General features: G+C 41.3%; 1 long non-coding RNA gene across 1 annotated transcript; it reads left to right on the top strand.

The window, feature by feature from the left end:
- LOC130241355 (uncharacterized) lies at nt 1-5989 on the top strand. Its single transcript, XR_008838861.1, has 2 exons — nt 1-284; nt 2477-5989. It is a non-coding gene; the product is annotated as an uncharacterized LOC130241355 (long non-coding RNA).
- Nucleotides 5990-22306: the final 16317 nt, after the last annotated feature.

The following is a 22306-nucleotide window of genomic DNA, read 5'->3' on the forward strand; positions in this document are numbered from 1 at the left end:
TCACTCCAAAACCTAACTAAAACCCAACTATAAGACAGCAGTTGAAGCAGTTAGTGGTCAATAGAGAACATGAAATTTAAACATTGGGATGGTAAAAATGGAGCAGCATACATAAATAGATACTTTCAAAGACTGAGAAGAAGCATGCGATGAAAACCAAATGTCTAAAGCTGTTACTAATAGAATTTTCAGGGCAGCAGTGTTACAAGGAGCTCCTGCTGGTGTGACCCAGGCCATGGAACAGTCTCCTGAGGTACCAGGCAGTGATGATACTAAATGCAAAGGTATGCAGTAGATTTCATATACAAAGCAGTAGAGAGAGGGGACAAAGAAGGAAGTGAGTTGTTAAAGCTGAAAAAAAGAATTTTGAAACTATAGCTTGAGAAAAGGAAGTTAGCTAAAAACAGATTAGCAGTTGCTAGAGAGGGCCTAAATGCCTCCCCACTTCCTGAAACAGACAACCTAATCACACTGTCTACAGATTGTAGCTGCCACAGAGCAGATGATAGAACTCTGAAAGCAGGCTTTGCTGTGGTTAAATTACAGAATGATCAATTGGTCACCATACAATCTGGAGTCCCTAATTGGCAAACAATCTGCACAAAAAAGCAGAACTATTGGCCCTAATCAATGCATTGAGACACTCAAAAGGACAGGCTGTCAACTACTCTGATTCTGCATATGCAGTGTCCACAGCCCACGTAGAGCTGCCTGTGTGGATCAGATGTGGATTCACAACTTCTTCTGGCCGGCCTATTACTCATGAGAAAGAAGCAAGAGAGCTCTCTGAAGCCATAATGTTGTCAAACAAAGTGGCTTTTATCAAGTGCACTGGTCATTCTCAAGGAACTGACTTAATATCAAAAGGGAATGAAGCAGCAGACTTGTCGGCAAAACGTGCCACAGACTACCTACAAGGGTGAGTTTGTGGTGACTTCTGAGCCAGACGTGACATCCCTCCTACCAGAATTCTCGAGAGAATTCATATCTGAGCAGCAAGACATGGCTGCTCCTGAAGAAAAGTCTGTGTGGAAAAACAAAGGGGCAATCAGACACGAGGATGGCCTTTGGACAGCACCGGATGGTAGAGCTTTGCTCCCAACGTCACTAGTCCCAAGCGTGTTGAAAGATGCCCACACACATGCACACTGTGGTGATAAGCAAATGACACGAGCATAGCAATCATGGTGGCATCCTTTATGCCACACCTAATTTCTGGGTACATAAAGACATGTGACATCTGTCAGATGCACAATGTCAAACCAACTATGAAACCATCTCAGGGATCGTTCCCATTGGCAAATGGTCCTGAAGATGAAGTTATAATTGATTTCACTGACATGATTGAAAAGGTAAATGGTAAACGATACTTGCTTGTTCCCGAGGCCCTCAGACTATGCAGAGTCACTGATTCGATCCAAGACCAACGACGAGATGATCCCAAGGTTTCCATATCCTGGACCAGGCCGAATCCTGAGCAGCTACTGCGATGGTCATGGAAGAGTGGAGAACATGAGACTGTTTCCTATGACGCTCCAGAGACAGACGAGTCTTCGCTGAGGCCAGCTTCCAGCCTCCGCCACTGAGACTGCAGCTCTGCACAAGACGTTTGGCCAGCGGAGAAATTAAAATGGTCGTGCCCAACTGAGCCTGGTTTCTCTCAAGGTTTTTTTTCTTCACTTCCGCCTTTAGTGAAGTTTTTTTTCCCTCTCCGCTGTCGCCACTGGCTTGCATGGTTCAGGATCTGTAGAGCTGCGCATCGTTGGATTTGCTCTTCAATATTTGGACTCTCAGTAGTGATTATTAAACCACACTGAACTGAGCTAAACTGAACTGAACTTAAACACTACAAACTTAACTACACTGTTCCTATTTACTGTGACCTTTTATGTGAAGCTGCTTTGACACAATCTACATTGTATAAGCGCTATACAAATAAAGGTGAATTGAATTGAATTGTTAAGATTGATGCATATACTGGATGGCCAGAGGCCTTCCCGGTGGGCAAGGAAGACAGCACTGCTGTCATTAAATGTCTGATAAACCATTACATCCAACGTCATGGTTTTCCAAGCTGAGTAAGATCTGACAACGGCTCACACTTTAAAAATGAACATTTGGCTGATGTGGAAAAGGCATTGGGTTTAGTACACCATTTCGGGGCAGTCTATCACCCACAGTCACAAGGTAAGGTTGAGCGGTTGCATCTAACATTGAAAAACAAATTGGCTAAAATCTGTGCACAGACTAAATTGACATGGTTGGCTGCTCTTCCACTGGCTTTGATGTCAGTAAGGAGCTCTGTGAGTAGGGAAACAGGATACACGCCCTTTGAACTGTTGACTGCTCGCCAATTTCCTGGCCCACTGACCCCACTACAATTGGAACCAGTACAACCGTTATCACACAAAATTTACTATGACAAATTGACTGCTCTAATTGAATCTTTTGACAAAATGTTACCAACTGATTTTAGGGGACACGAATATCCAGCACCCCTACCTGACCAAACTTGGGACTGAGTGATATTGAGAATCTACAGGCGTAAATGGAAAGAGCCTCGCTGGTGTGCTCAAATTAAGTAATGTCCAGCGGACCCACAGTCCAGATAATTAGACGACACCAGAGTGGACCTTGCTTCGCAGGTCCAAGAGAGGGAGGATACCACAGGAGATGCAGGAGGGAGTGAGGGTACCACAAAAGGAGGTGACACACAAACACGTACACACGATAACAATTTTCATCCATCACAAAGTAACCTACAAACTTTGCAGGTGGTCCACAAAACTGGGGATTTATTCACAGCCCTAAAGGAGAAGCTGTAGCCCATTGTGTCAGTGCAGACTGTGTATTTGGAGCTGGCATAGCGAAAAATTCAGAGAAAGATATGGGGTTGACAAGGTAAAGGCCCAGAGAAAAACGAAAGGTGACTGTACTATAACTCACGAGGCAGACATAATAGTTTGCCACCTGATCACAAAAACACATGCTAGAGACCTAACCACATATGAGGACTTTGAGAGCAGTCTAATCTGCATAAGAACGTGGTGTGACAAATTACACATCACCACATTATCCATAGGGGTGTGGTTTGGACAAGTTGGAATTCTATAGAGTTCTCCACATTATTGAAAAGACGTTTAAAGGCCAGAATATAACCATTTCAGTTTATACGTTAGAATAAGTTTACTGTGCTTGCTATTTTTTCATTATAGTTTTGATATTGATTATATATTACTTGCTGTGAACACAATAATGCTGTGAAAAATAAGATAAAGGGAGGATCAGAATTGAATAATAAGGAAAACCAGCATCAATAAAACATGAGGGTCAAGCTGTGGGAAAACTGGAAACTACTGGGGATAGTGGGGATATTAACAATGATAATAGTGGGGACAATTCTAGGAGTAGGAAAAAGTCAGAACAGGAATGAAACCTCAACTGTAAAACCAACCAGAGTAAAAAGATCCCTAGGGGAAGAAAACAGGTGTTCCAAGTATTATGGAGGGCTGTCCATTGAATATGTAAAGGGAGAGACAACATCTTACACATTTGATCTATGTCAGGTAATTGACTGTGGGGGACACAATAGTTCGTGGCGAGGATATGACATATATGTTTGTTTTGATCAGACTATGAATGCATGGTGTAACACGATGGGTAAGGCAGATCATAAGTGGTGTAGAGGGTGGGATCAAGTAGTGGGGTACACAGGGAAATGGACGCCAAACCCAACATGGTTAGGGAATTTTAAAAACGAGTGGAGAAAACTGAAAATACAAAGGGATTATAGTCCTACCCAGAACCCTATAACTATGTCCATAAGGGAGTGGACAGGATACCCCCTAGATGAGACCCATTATTCTGGGAAAAACAATCCGCCTAAGTTTCTCCATATACTATTAGGAGTTGAGATATCAGGAACTGACCCCCTGGGAATCATAGAAGTTGAGTTTTTAGACAGGGTCAATGTAATAGATAGAAACAAGACAACGACTATAGGACCCCAATCAGAGATCATAGTAGAGAAATTAGAGGTCGAAGGGTTGTCATAGAAATGGATTATACCAAATTAACCCCAGAAGATATACTAGAGAAAGCATATTAACCCTTTGTGGTGCAAACAGATTATCAACAATGCAGGGGATATAATAGGATCCTGGGCGCGGGGAGGACTATATTATTACTGTGGGGGGAAAAGATAGTTTGTAAGAATAAAAGGGAAAACTACGGAAGGTATATGTGCAATGGTTAGGTTGGCAGCACCAGTAACACTGATTGGCAAGAGACAAGAGGGAAGGGGTGAAAGTATAGCTGGGAGAAGAAAAAGGGACGCAACGTTTGACTTAACCACAAATTCCCCAACCTATATAGATTCAATAGGAGTCCGAAGAGGAGTCCCTGATGAATACAAAACTAGTAGACCAAATTGCTGCCGGGTTCGAGAATATCCCAATAATTTCAGCCCTATTCCCGGTCACCCCAAGTAAAAATGTGGATAGAATAAATTATGTGCACTATAATGTGATGAGATTGGCAAATTTAACAAGAGACGCCGTAGAAGGATTATCAGAACAATTGGCTCCAACCTCATTAATGGCAATACAAAATAGAATAGCACTAGACATGCTATTGGCGGAAAAGGGGTGCCATGTTCCAATCTTTTTTGCTGCACTTTTATTACAAATAATACTGCCCAGACGGATCAGTAATGAGGGCTTTAGAAGGGTTAAAAACCCTTTCCAAAACAATGGCAGAACACTCTGGTGTAAATAACCCATTTGATGATTGGCTGACCGGTGTGTTTGGAAAATATAAAACCATGTTTACATCAATTTTGATCTCTATAGCTACATTTGTGGCCATAATAGTGACCTGTGGATGCTGTAGCATGCCGTGTATCAGAACATTGTGTAACAGGGTGATAATAGCAGCAATTGAAAAGAAAGATGGAGCTCCACCCCCTTACACAATGCCTCTGCTGATATCTCCAGGAAATAATGATGAGGAGGAAGAGGAATATGACTTATAAATATTGTTTTTTCCCAATAACTGTGCTTCTTTGCAGATGCTGATACATCACAAGCTATGTGTTTTTTAGATATTGATGTTTGAGAAATTTGCTGTTTGAAAATGTGTTAAGATTTAAATTTTGATAACTGAAATGTTTGTAGTTTAGATAATTTCAGTGTGATTGACTCAGCTGACATGTTGTGGTTGCCCAAACGTCAATTAGGGGATCGACTGGGTGCCTTTCCCCACAGGGGTTTTCGGCCCAGTCCAGCCTGAGCACACTTTGTAGGGAATGTTATTTTTTTATTATTATTACATTTTAAGTACTTTTCTTTCTAGTAGTCTGATATGATGTGTCAGGTGAACATGTGGTGGCTGCCCACAAGCCAACTAGGGGGCCGCTTGGGTGTCTTTCCTCACAGAGGTTTTCGACCCAAGCTCATCTGGACATATTGGACCAAGACTTCTGAGATTTTTTAAGTGTTATTAAAGTGGTGTGGCCTCTTTTCAGAGGCCAAGAGAGGGATTGAAGGATAGCATTTTTTTTTTATTGTTAGATTTTGCTAAACATTTACTAATAAATGCAGACATAAAGGGTTTCTTCTTTTAAAGGGTTAGCTGCTTTATTAGGTGCACAAAGTATAGAGAAATGTTACAGGATGCTAGCACATCCTGTTGTTGGGTGGGGGTGAATGACAAGATGTATAAGCTGTGTGTACGTGCTCTGAAACATCTGCCTTAAAAGGTGAACTGTTAAGAGAAGATACACAGATACTAGGAAGAAGAATATCTGGTTTCTGAATGGTTAACCTGTTAAGACAATTCCATATAAGTCTATAGTAGTTAGGGTTAGGGAGTGTGTGAGAGACAGTATAAAAGCCTGAATACAGGAAGCTCATTTGCCATTATATCCCTTCTGCGCAGAACATGTATTCTCTAACTTCTTGCATTCAAAATAAAACTTCTTAATTTTCAACTCAGATCTCCGTCAATTTTTGAATATGCAATGGACCATTTGAGTCCTACAAAACCCATTTTCGGAGCACAAATTACTGGTTGTAAACGCTGTAAACGAACGTTCTAATTCACTTGATTTTGATTTTATTGTAAAAAAAAAGAAAACGTGTATATTACTGTGTTAAATGAAAATCTGAAATATTTTATGGCTTATGGCTATGATTTAGTATTTAAAAATGTTTCATTTTAATTATGTTTTAATTAAATTGGTCTTAAACTTCATATTTTTATAGTATATTTATTCATTCTGGTACTTTTACCATAAACCAACATCTCAACTATTTGGTAGAGGCTGATATTTTAGAAATTATGGGATGTGTTGGGGGAAAATGTATTGATTGTGTTAACTAGCGACATTAGGAGTTAAGAAATGCAATAAATAAAAAAATTCTATTGGTTTTTTTCTTGGTGTGACAGTTAAACGGTTACTTGTAATACAATTGTCTCCTTTAATACAGCAGTAAGATATATGAACTGTACCCTTAATTTGACCCGCTCAAAGAAAACACTCTTTCTGAATGTATCAAACAACACTCATGCACAGAATGAGCATTTATAGCAAATAAACTAATGTAAATATTCTCTCGCCTGCTTTTTAAACGCTGACAGGCGAGGTCTTACACCCCTTTGATTGGTTATTGTCTTCACCTTCTCAACAGAAAGGGCTGCTATCGGCTTTAGAAATGAAAGCGTTATTCACTGATGGCGGGAAGAACAGCCGTGGTTACAGTCTATGTATGTATAATACGCAGTTATCACAGGTAATCTATAATAGACACAGTGGAGAAAACTTGCACCTCATACACGCCCAGGTCTGGATCCACAAGTATCGCTTTAACAGCCAAGAGGAGATGAAAAGTTACCTCACAAACAGGCCAGCGGGTCAAATGTCCAAAGTGAGAGAGGCAGAGATGGAGTCTCACAACATTTCTCTGTAGTAGTGAAATAGCGGCTCGTGTGCTGTGCCGCCTTCACTCGCCCTCGCTCCTCCGTCCTTCGCCATAGTATTGCGACACCGCACATAGGAGATAAATGACGTCAGTACGTAATAACCCGTTATGATCTATTACTGAACCGATATTGACCATTTTAACACCTCTAGTAACGAGTAACGATCCACCTCATAAAAAATCTATCGGAGTAAAAGTATTAAACTCATCGAAAATATGTACTTAAGTAAAAGTGGAAGTAGGAGAAAAAAACAATACTCCAGTAAAGTACAGATACTGCCTTTTAGTACTTAAGTACAGTAGTGAAGTAGTTCTACTTCGTTACTATACATCTCTGGCTATAGGTGAATTTAATAAGCTAATTTAGCCATAGTGTATGTGTGTAAAAGAGTGGGTGTTTCCCAGTGTTGGGTTGCAGATGGAAGGGCATCCGCTGGGTAAAACATATGCTGGATAAGTTGGCGGTTCTTTCCACTGTGGCAACCCCTGATTAATAAAGGGACTTTATTAATGAATGAAAAGAAAATGAGTGAATGAATGAATTGTGAATTTCTGAAAAGAATTGCATACAGTCAAAAAACTCAAAAGAATACCAATCTATATAGATTTGCAAAAATGACTGAAAAAGTATTATGCATATTTACATTTACTTTATTTTTGTTATTCACAAACCAGTGTTTACTGGCTGCTGTTTTAAACCATTTAGAATGCAAAACACTTTTTCATGGATATTTATTTTGCTATGTGATGAAAAATGCAATAACTAAACTATTGGTTTATTTACACAGCATCTCAATGAAATTTCACAGCCTAAACTGTGCAGTGAATTGTATTGACAGTTTAGCAACTCACAGACCACACCACACCAAATGATGATTACATATTAATTATATAATTTGAATTCATTCATCCATTAATTTTCTTGTCGGCTTAGTCCCTTTATTTATCTGGGGTCGCCACAGCGGAATGAACCGCCAACTTATCCAGCACGTTTTACGCAGCAGATGCCCTTCCAGCTGTAACCCATCTCTGGGAAACATCCACACACAATCATTCACACTACGGACAATTTAGCCTACCCATTTCACTTGTACTGCATGTCTTTGGACTGTGGGGGAAACCGGAGCACCCGGAGGAAACCCACGCGAACGCAGGGAGAACATGCAAACTCCACACAGAAACGCCAACTGACCCAGCCGAGGCTCGAACCAGTGACCTTCTTGCTGTGAGGCGACAGCACTACCTACTGCGACACTGCCTCGCTTAATTCAAATTCATTTTATTTATTTACTATTTTCTCTTGGTGTGAAATATATTGCTTATGTAAAACCTTATACCTAATAGTTCAATCCTAATTGAAAACTTACTATTTACTTGCCGTCAACTGGCAATATTTTTTGCCGTCAACTTTTATTTTTTTATGAACCTAAAAGAAGATGTTTGGACAGAATCAGGAAACTGGAAAGAATTGACTTCCAAATAGGAAAAAGAAATACTATGGAAGTCAACAGTTACTGGTTCCAATATTTTTTCACAATATATTATTTTGTGTGCAACAGAAAAAATAAACTAAGACAGGGTTTTTAAAGTGAAAGGTGAGTAAATTATGATAGAATTTGGGGTGAACTATCCCTTTATAGCCCATTGTGGTGTAACAAAAATGTGATAAGCTATTATTCTACTTTTATCAGGTTGGCGGTTAAACACTTTTAATATGACTTTGATTTCCAATGAAACATAAATACCTCTTTAATAATCCTTCTCAGGTTCTCCAGGTAGTTAAATGTTCAATAGTTTTTAATTTCTCAGGAGTGCACTTCAACATGTCATTATAACTCCTTTCTTTGTCCTTGGCATTTTCTCACTTTATCTTGTCACCTGAAAGCATTTCATTACCATAAAACACCATAGACCATAAACTTTCGAAGCTGAAAGTTTCGAGCAACTTTTCCCCAGTCTGCCTGATGTGATTATTACCTCAGTGTTATATTTGGCCTTCCTTCACTGGCTTTGCTGACAATGTTGTTGTCCTGACACATGATAGATCAAAACATGTCCAGTGTGGAGACTGACGGGCTTTGGTGAAAACGCAGCCTTTTAACCCGCACACAATAAAGCAAGATGCCTCGCCTCTGTGGAGTTCGTGTGGTGTGATTTGCTCAGTCGTCCGTCACTGTCACTCTCCGTCATCACTGTTTGTGCTTGTAAATACCTCAATCGCAACTGGGCTGCCCTCCAGAGCTGCTCTCACTTTACTGCTCATTCTCTCTCTCTCTCTCTCTTTCCTTGCTTCTTTAACTTCTTGCTCAAACATTTTTAAATGTTTAACATTTTATGAAGTACACTACATTTATCCCTGTACATTTTCAGTTCACGATTCAGTGAACAGCTGATCCTAAATTTCAAATTTATATACTCTATGCTAATGTTAAGAACTTAAAGATGAAATCTTCTAAATGTCAAACCAAGCATCCGAATGGGGAAGAAAGATAGGTAACACTTTATAATAACTGAACTCTATGAATCATTTATTAAGAATTAGCAAATAGTTAATTTATCATTTGTTAAGCATTAACTCTACACTAATAGATGTTAGTAAGCAGTTTAGAAATACAGCTATAAATTATGTATTCTTGACTTATAAGCACATGTACAATGTGTTTTCAAACTTTGTTTTGTGAAATAACCCTTTAATAAACTGCTGAGTTACTGTTTTATATATATATATATATACATATATATATATATATATATATATATATATATATATATATATATATATATATATATATATATATATATATATATACATTATACAGCGTCAATGACAGATGAGCCATTGCGATGGTGAAAATCTCAGACATACAGACACCTTCTTCTGTCCAAGCTGGGCCAAGGTATTTGTGTTTCAGACATCCAGCTCCCCCGGATTTTCTGCTAGTTTCTTTCTCACAGACGCGATTTCACTTCACTATATCGCTCGTGTCCGCGGTCAGTGCACGTGAAACTTCATATATGTTCTCAAACTTAACTCCGCCAAAATATATATTAGATAAAGGGTATCAATAGGACATGAACATATAATTTGAAGGGCCTAATATAATACATAAATATTAGTGGAATTAAAAAAACTTAAATAGATGAGTAAAAAACTAATGTTCTCCACTGCTGCAAACATACGTGCTCGGTGGAGCCTGTGCTCACCTCTCAGAGCATTCTGATTAGTTGAAAAAATAGTGGGAATACATATTTTTTATTAAAAATAAACCATGGCTAAGCATAAAATGTTTCCATGTTTACATAAAATTAGTTGGTCAAGTTGTAATAAGTGTTTTAAGTTTACAGAAAATTAGAAAGCAATAAATTAATATTTTGACTGTTTTTTCTTAAATGCATATTCCACTAAATTGAGATTCTGCTGCTGTGATAGAGATGTGCTTTTCAGTCACAAACTGCTCTTTGCACATCAGCATTTTTAAGCTTGTAGGACAGCTGTACACTTGTTTTACATTGTTGCAATTACATAAATGCGTGGTAATAAAAGAAATTCATCATAACTTCATCATAAAGGAGCTACTTTGCGAACATTATCATGTCCAATTGTCATAAACCCCGTGTGTTATTCTTAAAGGTCACCTTTGGTGAAAAATCTACTTTTAAAGCTGTTTGGACAGACATGTGTGTAGATGTAGTGTGTAGACAGTCATATTAGGGTGATATAAACACACCCAGTCCTTTTTTTTTTTTCAAATTTAACAACAGAAAACGGTGGACCAATTGGAGCGGTTTTCAGATCGACCGCAACTTGACGTAGGAGTGCGGTCCCCCCGCCCACCGAATTGATTGACAGCTGTGTGTATTAACATGTCCCGGTAGTCACATGTATAATCATATCAACAAGACCAGACGTGCGCAAAGCAACCGGGAATAAAAGGTCTGTTCAGTTCGCTAGGCTTATCAATCATCATCAAATGTGATCAAGAGTGAGTTTTACAAGTTTAAAATGTTTTAAAACAGTGCACGTGTGTAATGAATTACAGCGATTTACTTCATCAGCACAGCCGCGTGTCAGAACAATTATAAAGGAAGACGCCTCAATCCTGGTTTGTGGACGTTAAATCAGGGTTTTTTTGTACATTAACATAACAGATATTCATACAGCAGTTTTACCGGTTATAATACAGACACTTCAGACAGCTATAACAAATACTCTGATGGTTGTTTTGAGCTCAAACTTTACATACACATTCTGGGGACACAAAAGGCTTATATTAAATCTGAAAAAAGGGGTAACCTAGGTGCCCTTTAATGCCCCTCAGGCTCCCTGTTTTGAACCCTCTTTTGAAATGTGTGAGAACTTCTTGCATTTTTTTTACTTATAAGGTGGCCTCAGCTAGAGCCCAGATAACACCACCCAATTTTGACCCCTCAATCCTCCCCGTGTGCTCTGCTGTCGTTCACCAGTTTGAACATGTCACTCTCTCTCAGCTGGATGAGATAGTGGCCCACATAAAGCCATCAGGTTCACCTCATGATGCTGTTCCCCCACACCTTTTGAAAGAGGTCTTTTCCACTGTGGGCTCTTTAGTTTTAACTATTATTAATGACAGCCTTACTTCAGAAGTGGTTCCTAAAAATTTCAAACATGCTGTTGTACAGCCCCTTCTTAAAAAAACCTGGATTGGACACAAATATTCTTCAAAACTATAGACCAATCTCCAAGCTGCCTTTTTTATCTAAAGTGTTGAAAAATAGTCTATAATCAGATAATTGCACACATGAATGATCACAATCTTCTTGAGATTTTCCAGTCCGGTTTTAAAGCAATGCACAGCACTGAGTCTGCCCTTTTAAGAGTTTTTAATGATATTCTTTTATCATGTGACTCTGGTGACTGTGTTGTTCTTGTCCTCTTAGATTTTACAGCTGCATTTGACAATGTTGATCAAGACATCTTACTTTCACGCTTGGAACATTGGGTTGGCATTAAAGGTGTGGCTTTGGAATGGTTCAAGTCATATTTGGAAGGCCGAACCTTCTCTTTGCGCTTGGGTGATTGTGAGTCCTCCTGTGCTCCGCTAGCTTATGGAGTTCAACAGGGTTCTATTCTGTGCCCTATATTTGTCACACAGGGAGTAACAGAGACAACTGAAGTTCGGATCCAAGTGCAGGTTTAATCAAAGTCAGGGAGGCAAAGGTCAACACAGGTGCAAACAGATGTATAAAGGCAGTCCAAAATCGTGGTCAAAGGTATCAGGCGAGAGGTCGGAAGGCAGGCGGCAGACAGGGAAAACTAGGTAAGCGGGGCAAAGATCAAAACACAGAGAAACAAGACTAGGAGAACGCGTTGTATTGTCACTATACAGTTAAACAAGACTCGGCAATGGAAGAGAGAGTGACGCATTGTAGTGTCACTATACAGTTAAACAAGACTCGGCAATGGAAGAGAGAGAGAGTGTGTGGTTTAAATGGTGTTTGTAACCAGTCTAGAAGCTGCAACAGCTGTGGGAGTCTAATCAGTGGAAATGAGGAAGCATGGGTGTGTGAACGGAGTGCATGTATGAATATGTAGTCCATGATTGGCGGATTTGTAGTCCTTGTGCAAACCAGCGATCTAGGGAGTTACAATCGCTGGTGAACGTGACAATATTGGTCTCTCTATATCTGCTTCCACTTGGATCAATTCTCAGGAGACATGGTATCTCCTTACACTGTTATACTGACGACTGTCAAATTTATGTTCCCCTTAAAAGGACAGATGACCTTCCTCTAAATAAACTGGACTCATGTATAAAGGACATTAAATCTTGAACGGCACTGAATTTTCTCAATTTTAATGATTCTAAGACCGAAGTGGTGGTGTTTGGCCCCAGTTCCAATGTCGCTCATTCTGTACGCCTAAATAATCTTGAAACTTTCTGTAAACCAGAGATTGTGAACCTGGGCTTTAAAATGGATCCTGAACTAAAGCTTGAAAGAAAGATTCGGTCTGTTGTTCGCTCTAGTTTCTTTCACTTGAGACAACTGGCCAAAATTAAGCACGTTTTATCACACAAGCACTTTGAAACATCCCGCTTGGACTACTGCAATGCCCTTTATTTTGGGGTGAGTCAGTCTTCTATTTCTCGACTGCAACTTGTTCAGAATGCAGCTGCACGTCTTTTAACTGGCACACGCAAACACGAGCACATCACACCGATTTTATCTTCTCTTCACTAGCTGCCCGTGCATTTCAGGATCCATTTTAAGTTACTTTTATTTGCTTTTAAGTGTCTAAATGGTACTGCACCCCTTTACAACCTTTTAAAATTGTGGAATGAGTTGCCATTGTATATTAGAAAAGCCTCTTCCATTACTGTTTTTAAATCTCTTCTTAAAACCCACTTGTTAAGTTTGGCTTTTAGCACAGTGTGAGATGTTGACATTTTATGTTTATTTATTTCTCTTTTGAAGTTTTTTTACTCTCTGTTGTCAGCACTTTGGTCGACTGTGTTGTTTTAAAGCGCTTTATAAATAAAATTCAATTGAATAACTTTTTGATGCATTTTTTCCCCTTCATTTATCAAAATCGTGATACATTGTGGTTGGTTTTCTTGTGATCTATCGATATATCGCAGAATCACTGATACCGTGATTGAAGCAACAGTGCACGGCACAGCAGCAAAATGCTTTTTCATAAACTTGGTTATAAAAAATAAGCTTCTGATTTATACAATTGAGAGTTGGTAAATACACTGCAAAAATGATTTTCTTTCTTATAGTTGTTGTGTGGTTTTTAGTCCAAATTTCTAAAAATTCTTAAACCAATAAACATTTTCTAGACAGATTTTCAGTCAAAATTATGTGGGTTTTTCATTAAAAACGCTCATTAATCTGCCAATTAGGGTAAATAAAAAATATATTGTTTTAGGTTTTAAATAAGATTATTTTACTTATCTCATTGGCAGATTAATTTGTTTTACAGAAAAAAATGACTTAATTTTAAAATAAGTATGCTATTGACTACTTCCAGCTGTTTTTGTTTCTGTCAGCTCATATTAATGTTCTGTGTAATTATTTAGATTTGTTGCATATAAAAAGTGGGATCAATAGAAAGTTGTTTCTGCAGAATAATATTTAGCATTGTCTTAAAACATATTTTATAATATAAGCAACACAGCTACCGCGAATAAAATCGATAATGTGTGTTTTTAATTTATAGTGTGCAAATAATAAAGCATTGACGATAATTTGTCATATTGTTTGCACCAAGGGGGCCCCCCAAATAAAATCCTGCTTAGGGCCCCCTGAAGGCTTGGGCCAACCCTGTCCTCAGGTGTGGTAAAAGGTTGTGAAGTTACATGTTAAAAAACATAAAAAGTTATACATTATGAAATCATAACAAAAAAATTGTATTGTGTACAATATTTGTTTTCCATATACAAACACAGGAAAACATTAATGTAATGTAATGTAGAAGAAATATGACTTGCCAAGTGTGTCTCATGAGTTTATATTTCAAATTTGATGAAAATAGCATGCAAAATGAGATTTCTGTAAAAAGTTTTCTGAGGCTATGACGATGTCCATCTCTCCCTCTCTGTCAGTCATTTAGTCAAAAATGACCTTCCCAAACTAAAACATTAACAGTTGCTGAATGATTTGGTCTACATTCAGTTTATGTCAAAAGCCACATACCTCCTGAGTATATGTTTTGAATTTGATGTCAATATTATGCAAAATGAAATTTCTGGAATTATTTTTCTGAGACAATGCCTCATGATTTTTCTCCCTCTCCTTGTTTGTGGAGAAGCGGCCTTATGACCACACATACTGAAGGATTCTAATAACTATTTTAGTCTTTTCACATACCACAATTTTTTAAATTGTAAAATAATAGGCAGAAACATAGCTGAAAGTATGTTGAAGTGATGTGAAATCATGGGAACGCCATGCATAGGAAGACAGGGTCTTTTAAATTCCCATATTCAGCAATGGAGGAAGGTAGGATCCAAGGATAGAAGGGCTATGATCCAGGAGGTATAGAGCCTGGAGGAGGAAGGGCGAAGGGCAAGGGCAGTGGAGCTACAATCCCAGGGAGCATGGACCAAGTGGGACCTACCCAAGAGGAAGATCACATGGGGACTACTTTGGAGATTGGAACCTTTCCGCATCTCATTCATGTTAAGATCAGTGTATGACACACTCCCAACTCCGAAAAACTTGTACAAGTGGGGCTTAGGAGAAGACCCACTGTGCAAGCTTTGTGGGGAGAGGGGTACCATGGCACACATACTGTCAGGGTGTAAAATAGCACTTGCCCAAGGTAGAAACAGGTGGCGCCATGACAAGGTGCTCATGACACTCGCTAATACCCTGGAGCAGGAGAGACGCAGGAAACACCAACCACACGGGAGAGCAACACCATAAATCAAGTTTGTAAGAGCGGTTCAAAAGCCACCAACCACAGCAACAACAAGAACCAATCTGCTGCAAAAGGCCCAATCATGGAAAATGAAAGTAGACCTGAGGGAAAGACTGCAATTCCCCCCGGTTGTCCAGACAACTCTGAGGCCAGATGCAGTACTGTGGTCTGAAGGTAAAGAAGATCATTCTCTTCGAACTTACAGTCCCATGGGAAGAGGGTTGTGAGAAAGCATTTGAGAGGAAGAGTGCCAAATATCAGGACCTCTTGCATGACTGCAGGGAGAACGGTTGGCAGGCATGGCTCTTCTCAGTCGAGATCTGCTGTAGAGGATTCCCTGCCCAGTCAGTATGGAGGATGCTTACAGCCATTGGGAGTGACAGGGAGGGAGAGAAAGATAACTGTACGCAAGATGGGGGAGGCAGCAGAGAGAGCTTCTTGCTGGTTATGGAGCAGGAGAGAGGAGCTTAGCTGGAAACCAGGGGGAGTTTATGGGCAGTTGTTTTTTTTGACGATCCATTTTCTTTGTTTCCTTTTTGCAAACCAGCCGCTCTGCCATTAGCTTGAAGTGTTAGTAGCTGTGCAGCAGGGGGCAGGTGCATTGCATACTGATTGATAGGTCACAGAGCCAGTGACAGCAAAAAGAGTGCAATAACACAGCAACTGACCAATAGAAGTTCATATGTCGAATTAATCATGCAGCCATTGGCTAAATTCTCCATCAGTCATACTACTGGATGTAGGGAGTAACTACTGTGACTGATCGATAGCAATGACTGACAGACAGCATATGCAGAAGGTCAAAACACTCGACTGCTTTGTTTAGATTTTAGTAACTATAACTTTAAATAAATTTTTATTCAGTTCGTGGTCTCATTTTATCTATAATACTGTATGTTATGACATCGACTTGATTTTTTGAATCGCCCAGAGCTTAATTCCAATAAACACTCGCCTTCCACCATTATAAAACAAAGGACGGGTTGTAACCATGGGTTAATAAGTACATGGCCCATCAGGAAAATCCGGCCATTTGGCCCCTCACATGACTATGTTAATTAACTTGCACCCAAAAGAAGAAAGACACATGTGTGTCTCTTCGGGCACGTGATCCTCCCCCTCCCCTCTTGCTGTAAAAGGAGATAACACTCGTACTGTTTCGGTACAAAAAGCCAGCACAATTTTTGGACATTTCACATTTAAAAGTGTGTTTGCTCTAATGTTTTATTGCTAATAGTTGTGTTTGTTTTACTACGTATGTAAGCAAGTATATTCACTATGGGGGGCATGTAAATGAAACGTCGTAGCGTGCGTAACGCATGTATATAACTGTATTTGATAAAGGCCGTGATGTTTAATGTCAAACTTAAGCTTTAAGGCTTAAGAGAACATCGATTTAAATGATAAAACTGTATCTGCAAATAGTAGTTAATTACAGAGCTTTATTGAGTTTTGATAACAGTAAAGTGAAGTTTTATGCCACGGGTCTCAACCTCCCTGTCGGAGACAACAAGGAAAAAGAGGGAGGGCAGACTCGCGAAGTAGCTGTGCCATTGGACAGTCACAGAGTGGGCTGGCCTCAACTGTAGCCACTATAAATCTTCAACGAGGTGAAAGTTTACGGCTTTCGTTTGGCTTCACGAGGGGTGTCTATGCACAAACTTTGCGTTGCACGCTTCCCGTCTTTACAACACGCCTGCCGGACATCGCTCTTGGAAGAACTACCCGTGTAAAGCCTGCGTCTGTCCGCTGTTACATCACTACAGCAACGAGAACCCGTTCACAGGAGCTCAAGCTGCTTCTGTGTACGTTCGCGACTCGCATGAACTCAGTCTGACCCTGTTCTGCTCTTAAAACCGATTTCCCGTGAACACCCGGGACGCAGCCCCGTCCAGCAGTAGGGTCATTCAACTTCTCTGAACTCTTACTTCCTTAGTCTCGTAATTCTGCCGGAGCTGTCACTGGAGGAATTCCCATTTAACAAACTTCCCGCATGTTGACGTCAAACTCTCCGTCACCGGTACAGGGAGTCCCATGCTCCAGAAGAAAAGGAAAACCCTCTCCAACAAAGGACATCCCCGCCACGTCAATGCGCTGCAACTAATCGGCTTCGCCGGAGTTTCCCTCAACCAGCTGACGAGTGTGACTGGTCATCAAAACGCAAGTAACACAAACAACGTTCACTCCTTTCTGAAGCTGGTGTTAAATTTAAGCAGTAAACCTTAGTCAGATTCTCTGCTTGGTGGTTTTCTCAGGTTGCAATGCTAAGAACTTAGCAAGTGCGAGACGTTTGGGACTCTTTGTTGTTCATCCTCAGTCATTTACCCATTCCAGAACTGTGTGTGTGTGTGTGTGTGTGTGTGCGTGTGTGTGTGTGTGTGTGTGTGTGTGTGTGTGTGTGTGTGTGTGCATCGAATGAACGTCGCCTCGTGGTTCCGTCCCTAAAAGGGAAGAAATCACTTTCCCGAACTCTCGCATTCAATCTGCTCAGTTGGTGGAATGAACTCCCTAACTACATCAGAACAGCAGAGTCACTTGCTGTCTTCAAGAAACGACTAAAAACTCAACTATTTAACTGTAACTGCCTCTCTGGCTATACCACTAACTGTACTCTCTCTCAAAAAAAATGAATAAATAAATAAAAATTTTCTTAGACTTTACACACCTGAAACTTGTCTATAGCACTTGTTCACTGCTGCTCTTATAGTTGTGTAAATTGCTTCCTTGTTCTCATTTGTAAGTCGCTTTGGATAAAAGCATCTGCTAAATGTAAATGTAGTTAAGTTTCATTTAAAAGAATAATATCAAGGCACTTGGTGTTGATAAAATTGCGTTTGGGCGCCCTGGACATATGGGCACAGCCCCTTTATTGCTATGTCCAGTTTGTGCTTTGCGTATTATACGGACCGTACTCAGAGCTTTAGATCCTCTGAGCAGCTCTTTATTTGTTACTGTGATCAGCAGAAGGGACGTACCGTAACCAAACAGAGGTTGGAACAAACCCACTGAACAGTGGATGCCAATGGAGACTCCAACTTCCCAGGCGAAACTGACAGCTCATCGGCTGAAAGGTTGAGCTCGGCGGGGAAGAACAAGATGCAGTGATTCCGCTGCGTATGACTCTGTAGAAGCATGCAAGCTGAGACATGCGATGAAAGCTGATACCATCCTGACCAGCACGTGTTTCCCATCTGGCACCGGTAACAAACGGCGCAACACGAGATACACTGCCAACAGCTCCAGGCATTTAATATGCCAATGCAACCAGGTTCCTACCATGGATCCACAGCTGCATGCCCGTAACACACGCCCCCCCCCCAGCTCAACTGGAAGCATCCATGATGATGGTATGCCTGGACACTTGTTCTCAGACAGGTCAGCATCAGCTGGGCAAGCTTTCGGGGGAGGCGCGCCATCATGGTGATCGAGTCCAGCTCCAACCTAAGAAAAGAGATGCTCTGCACGAGGGCATCTCGGTTGACCTGAGGTCATCTCGGTTGACCTGAAGCCCCAATAGGTCAGGGTGCCGAAGCCCCCCATCTCTGTGCGTTTGATCCTGTAAGAGCGCTAAAATCAGCCAGTTGAAATAATTGAGTATGCAGATGCCCCTTGACTGAAGGGGTGCTAGGGCACCCTCCGTGAGCTTGGTGAAAAACTGCGGAGACAGAGAGAGCCTGTAGGAGAGGACTTGTACTGCCAGGCACGACCTTTAAATGCAAACCGCAGAAACTGACAGTGGAGTGGAAGTATGGAGACATGAAGTATTCGTTCTTTGGGTCTATTGCTGCAAACCAATCCCGAGGATGAACGCACCGCTTCTGCGTAAGCATTCTGAACAGCAACTTGTGAAGATAATGGTTCAAAATATGCAGATCTAAGATTGGCCTTAGCCCACCGCTCTTTTTGGGTATGATGAAGTACAGGCTGTAAAACCCGTTCTCCATCTCAGCTGGAAGGACCGGCTGGATTGCATCCTTCGCCAGGAGGCCAGCAATCTCCTCTCGCATAACAGAGGCAGACACAAGGCTGACACTGGAGAAATAAATGCCTGTAAACTTGTGAGGCCATTTTGCGAATGGAATCGTATAGCCGAATCTGATTGTGCGAATGAGCCACCGTGACAGGCTGGCCCACGCTAACCAGGCAGGCAGAGCCCTCACTAAAGGCCTCATAGGCACAATCGCTGACGAACCAGCGTTGGGGCAGCGAGGAGTAGGAGATCTGACCGGGGGAGCGCTTGGATCCCGCGGAAGAGTAGGAGGTGAGAGATTCACTCTCACCTCTCACCCAGGCTCCGGAGGAGGGGCTGGAAGTGCGGGAGAAGGAAGACTGTCCTTCCACACCCTGCGAGCCACTGACAAAGTGCTATTCTTCTCCAGATGGCCCATGGCCTGGACTAAGCGGCGCCCTGGGGCAGGGAGCAATGGTTCCCTTTGAGATGCTCGGCACAGCCACGTGGTGGGTGACGCAGGCGGGGGTGGCGAGAAGCTTTAAGCTGCAGGCGGACGCCCTCTGCTAGAAGCTGATGGCTTTACGTTTTCCACCAATAAATGACTTCACCGCCATGAATTCCTGGGTGAATTTACCAAGGGTGTTGGCGAACAGGCCAGCCTGGGATATGGGCGAGTTAAGAAAGCAAACTTTGTTAACTTCGCATACATCCCAGGTTTAGCCAGAGGTGGCGTTCCTAGACCACTAATGTGGCCATCGTCTATCCCAGGGCACACGCAGCGGACTTATGGTCTGTAGAGTATAGTCGGTTGCAGTGCGGGGCTTGTGTAACCACCCTCGTGCAGCTGGGTCAGCACCTGCGCTTGTTAGCGCTGGTAGCTGGCCATAGCATGCAGGGCGGAAGCAGCCTGGCACGCGGCTGTGTGGGCTCTGTCTCCGAAGAAGGCAGATAACCTACACGCCTTGGATAGGAGACGAGGCTGACCCCGCCAGGAATAGGCCTCACACGGGCCTGCAATGACACACTCAATCTGGGGAATCGTACCCCCTGGCTGCTCTGCCATCAAGGGTGGAAAGGGCAGAGCGGCACACAGATTGGGCAGAGAAGGTGCCCTCCAAGACTGCGTGAGCCTACTGTGCAGTTCCAGGAAGAAGGGGACGGGAGGTTTAGAAGGTCTCGCATTTTTTACATCCTCCACTTAACACCCATCTAGTCATTCCGGCCGCAGGGCTGAATTTTCAATCTTTCGACTGTTTCCAAGAGTTCATCAAAATCCTTCTTGAGCAGTTCTAACTGCTCCTTCCAAATAGCATTCTTTTCCACATGGATGATAATCTATTTTGTGCATCTTTATCATGTTCTCAAGTTCTTTGTTTACATCAAAAACAGTTGCATGAGGAAAACAGTATGTCATTGTAACTCTGCTCCTAAAATTCCTGATTATTGAATCTGCAACAATCAGTGTCCTTATCTTGGCTGTGATCGGTGCAGAATGCCACTGTCTGGTTTATCTTGAGCCCCTTGCAGAATTGACTGCTGAGACATGCAATCTCTGTCTGACTGCGTTCGGGGATTCTTCACCCATATTACTCAAAGCTTCATATCTGTTCTTTTGAGTACCTTTTGGTCTCACACCTTGTTTATGCTATCGGTTATCATGCTCATTTTCAACAGTTTCATTCTTAAAACGTAGGTTGATCCCCTACACTTGTAAGATGGAATTTACAAGTGATGTGGTCTGAGCTGTCTGGGATGGAAGTAGAGTGGCTAAGCAGAAAGATGTTGCCCTCAAAATCTCATCTCAGGTTTTACCTAACCCCTCACTTGATCAGTTGGTCACCATTAGCCACGATGAGTTTGTACAGGCACAGAGAAAAGATGACTCCATCAATGAGAAGTAATAAAGCTGAAGGAAAAAGGTTTATTCCTGACTGATGAAGTATGTAAGAGAGCAAGTGGAGGAGCCAAAAGATTATTTCACGAATGTGGAAAATTTGTTCAAAAAGTGATCTCTTGTATAGACTTACCAATGAGAGAAAACAGTTTGTGCTTCCTTCCAAGTACAGGGATCTTGTGCTAAAAAACTGCACAATGACATGGCTCATGTTGGCACAGAAATAGTCTTGAACCTAGCAGGAGCAACTTTCTATTGGACTTTTATGGCCAAAGACATTGAGGACTACGTCGCAAAAAGATGCCCATGCATAAAGTCAAAGAAGCCAGTTACTTATGTTAGAGCCCCTATGAGTAGCATTACTTCTAGCTCACCCTTAGAGTTAGTGTGCATAGACTTCTTGCATCTGGAAACCTGCCGTGGTGGCTTTGAGTATATACTTGTGGTAGTTGACCATTTTACAAGATTCGCGCAAACTTATCCCACAAAGAATAAGAGTGGCAAGACAGCAGCTGGATGTATTTTCAATGATTTTATACCACGCTTTGGATATCCATCGAAATTACATCATGAGCAAGGTAATTAATTGGAGAATACACTTTTCCACACACTCAGGAAGTTGTCTGGGATTAGCCACTCAAGAACATCGCCATACCACCCACAAGGTAATCCAGCTGAGCAGTTTAATTGCACTATACTTCAAATGTTTAGAACCCTGATTGACAAAGAAAAAGAACAGTGGAAAGATAAGATTCCACAAGTTGTACATACATACAATTGTACTCATCATGAGTCAACAGGCTTCTCTCCGTTCTTCTTTATGGCCACCACCCTCACCTGCCAATTGACTTTCTTTTTGAGGTGGTAGACGATTTGGAACTGGACACCCCAAAAGAGTATGCATAGAAGTGGGCAGCTATCGTAGTACTCTATGATAGAAAGACAAGAGTTGTGGTGTTACAGCCTGGTGAACGGGTTCTAGTGAGCAACCTCAGTGAACGTGGAGGCCTGGGAAAATTAAGATTCTACTGGGAAAAATCTCTCTACATCATGAAAGAACAGCTTGTTGAAAACCC

Source organism: Danio aesculapii, chromosome 15 (assembly GCF_903798145.1).
Source record: "Danio aesculapii chromosome 15, fDanAes4.1, whole genome shotgun sequence".
Lineage (NCBI taxonomy): Eukaryota > Metazoa > Chordata > Actinopteri > Cypriniformes > Danionidae > Danio > Danio aesculapii.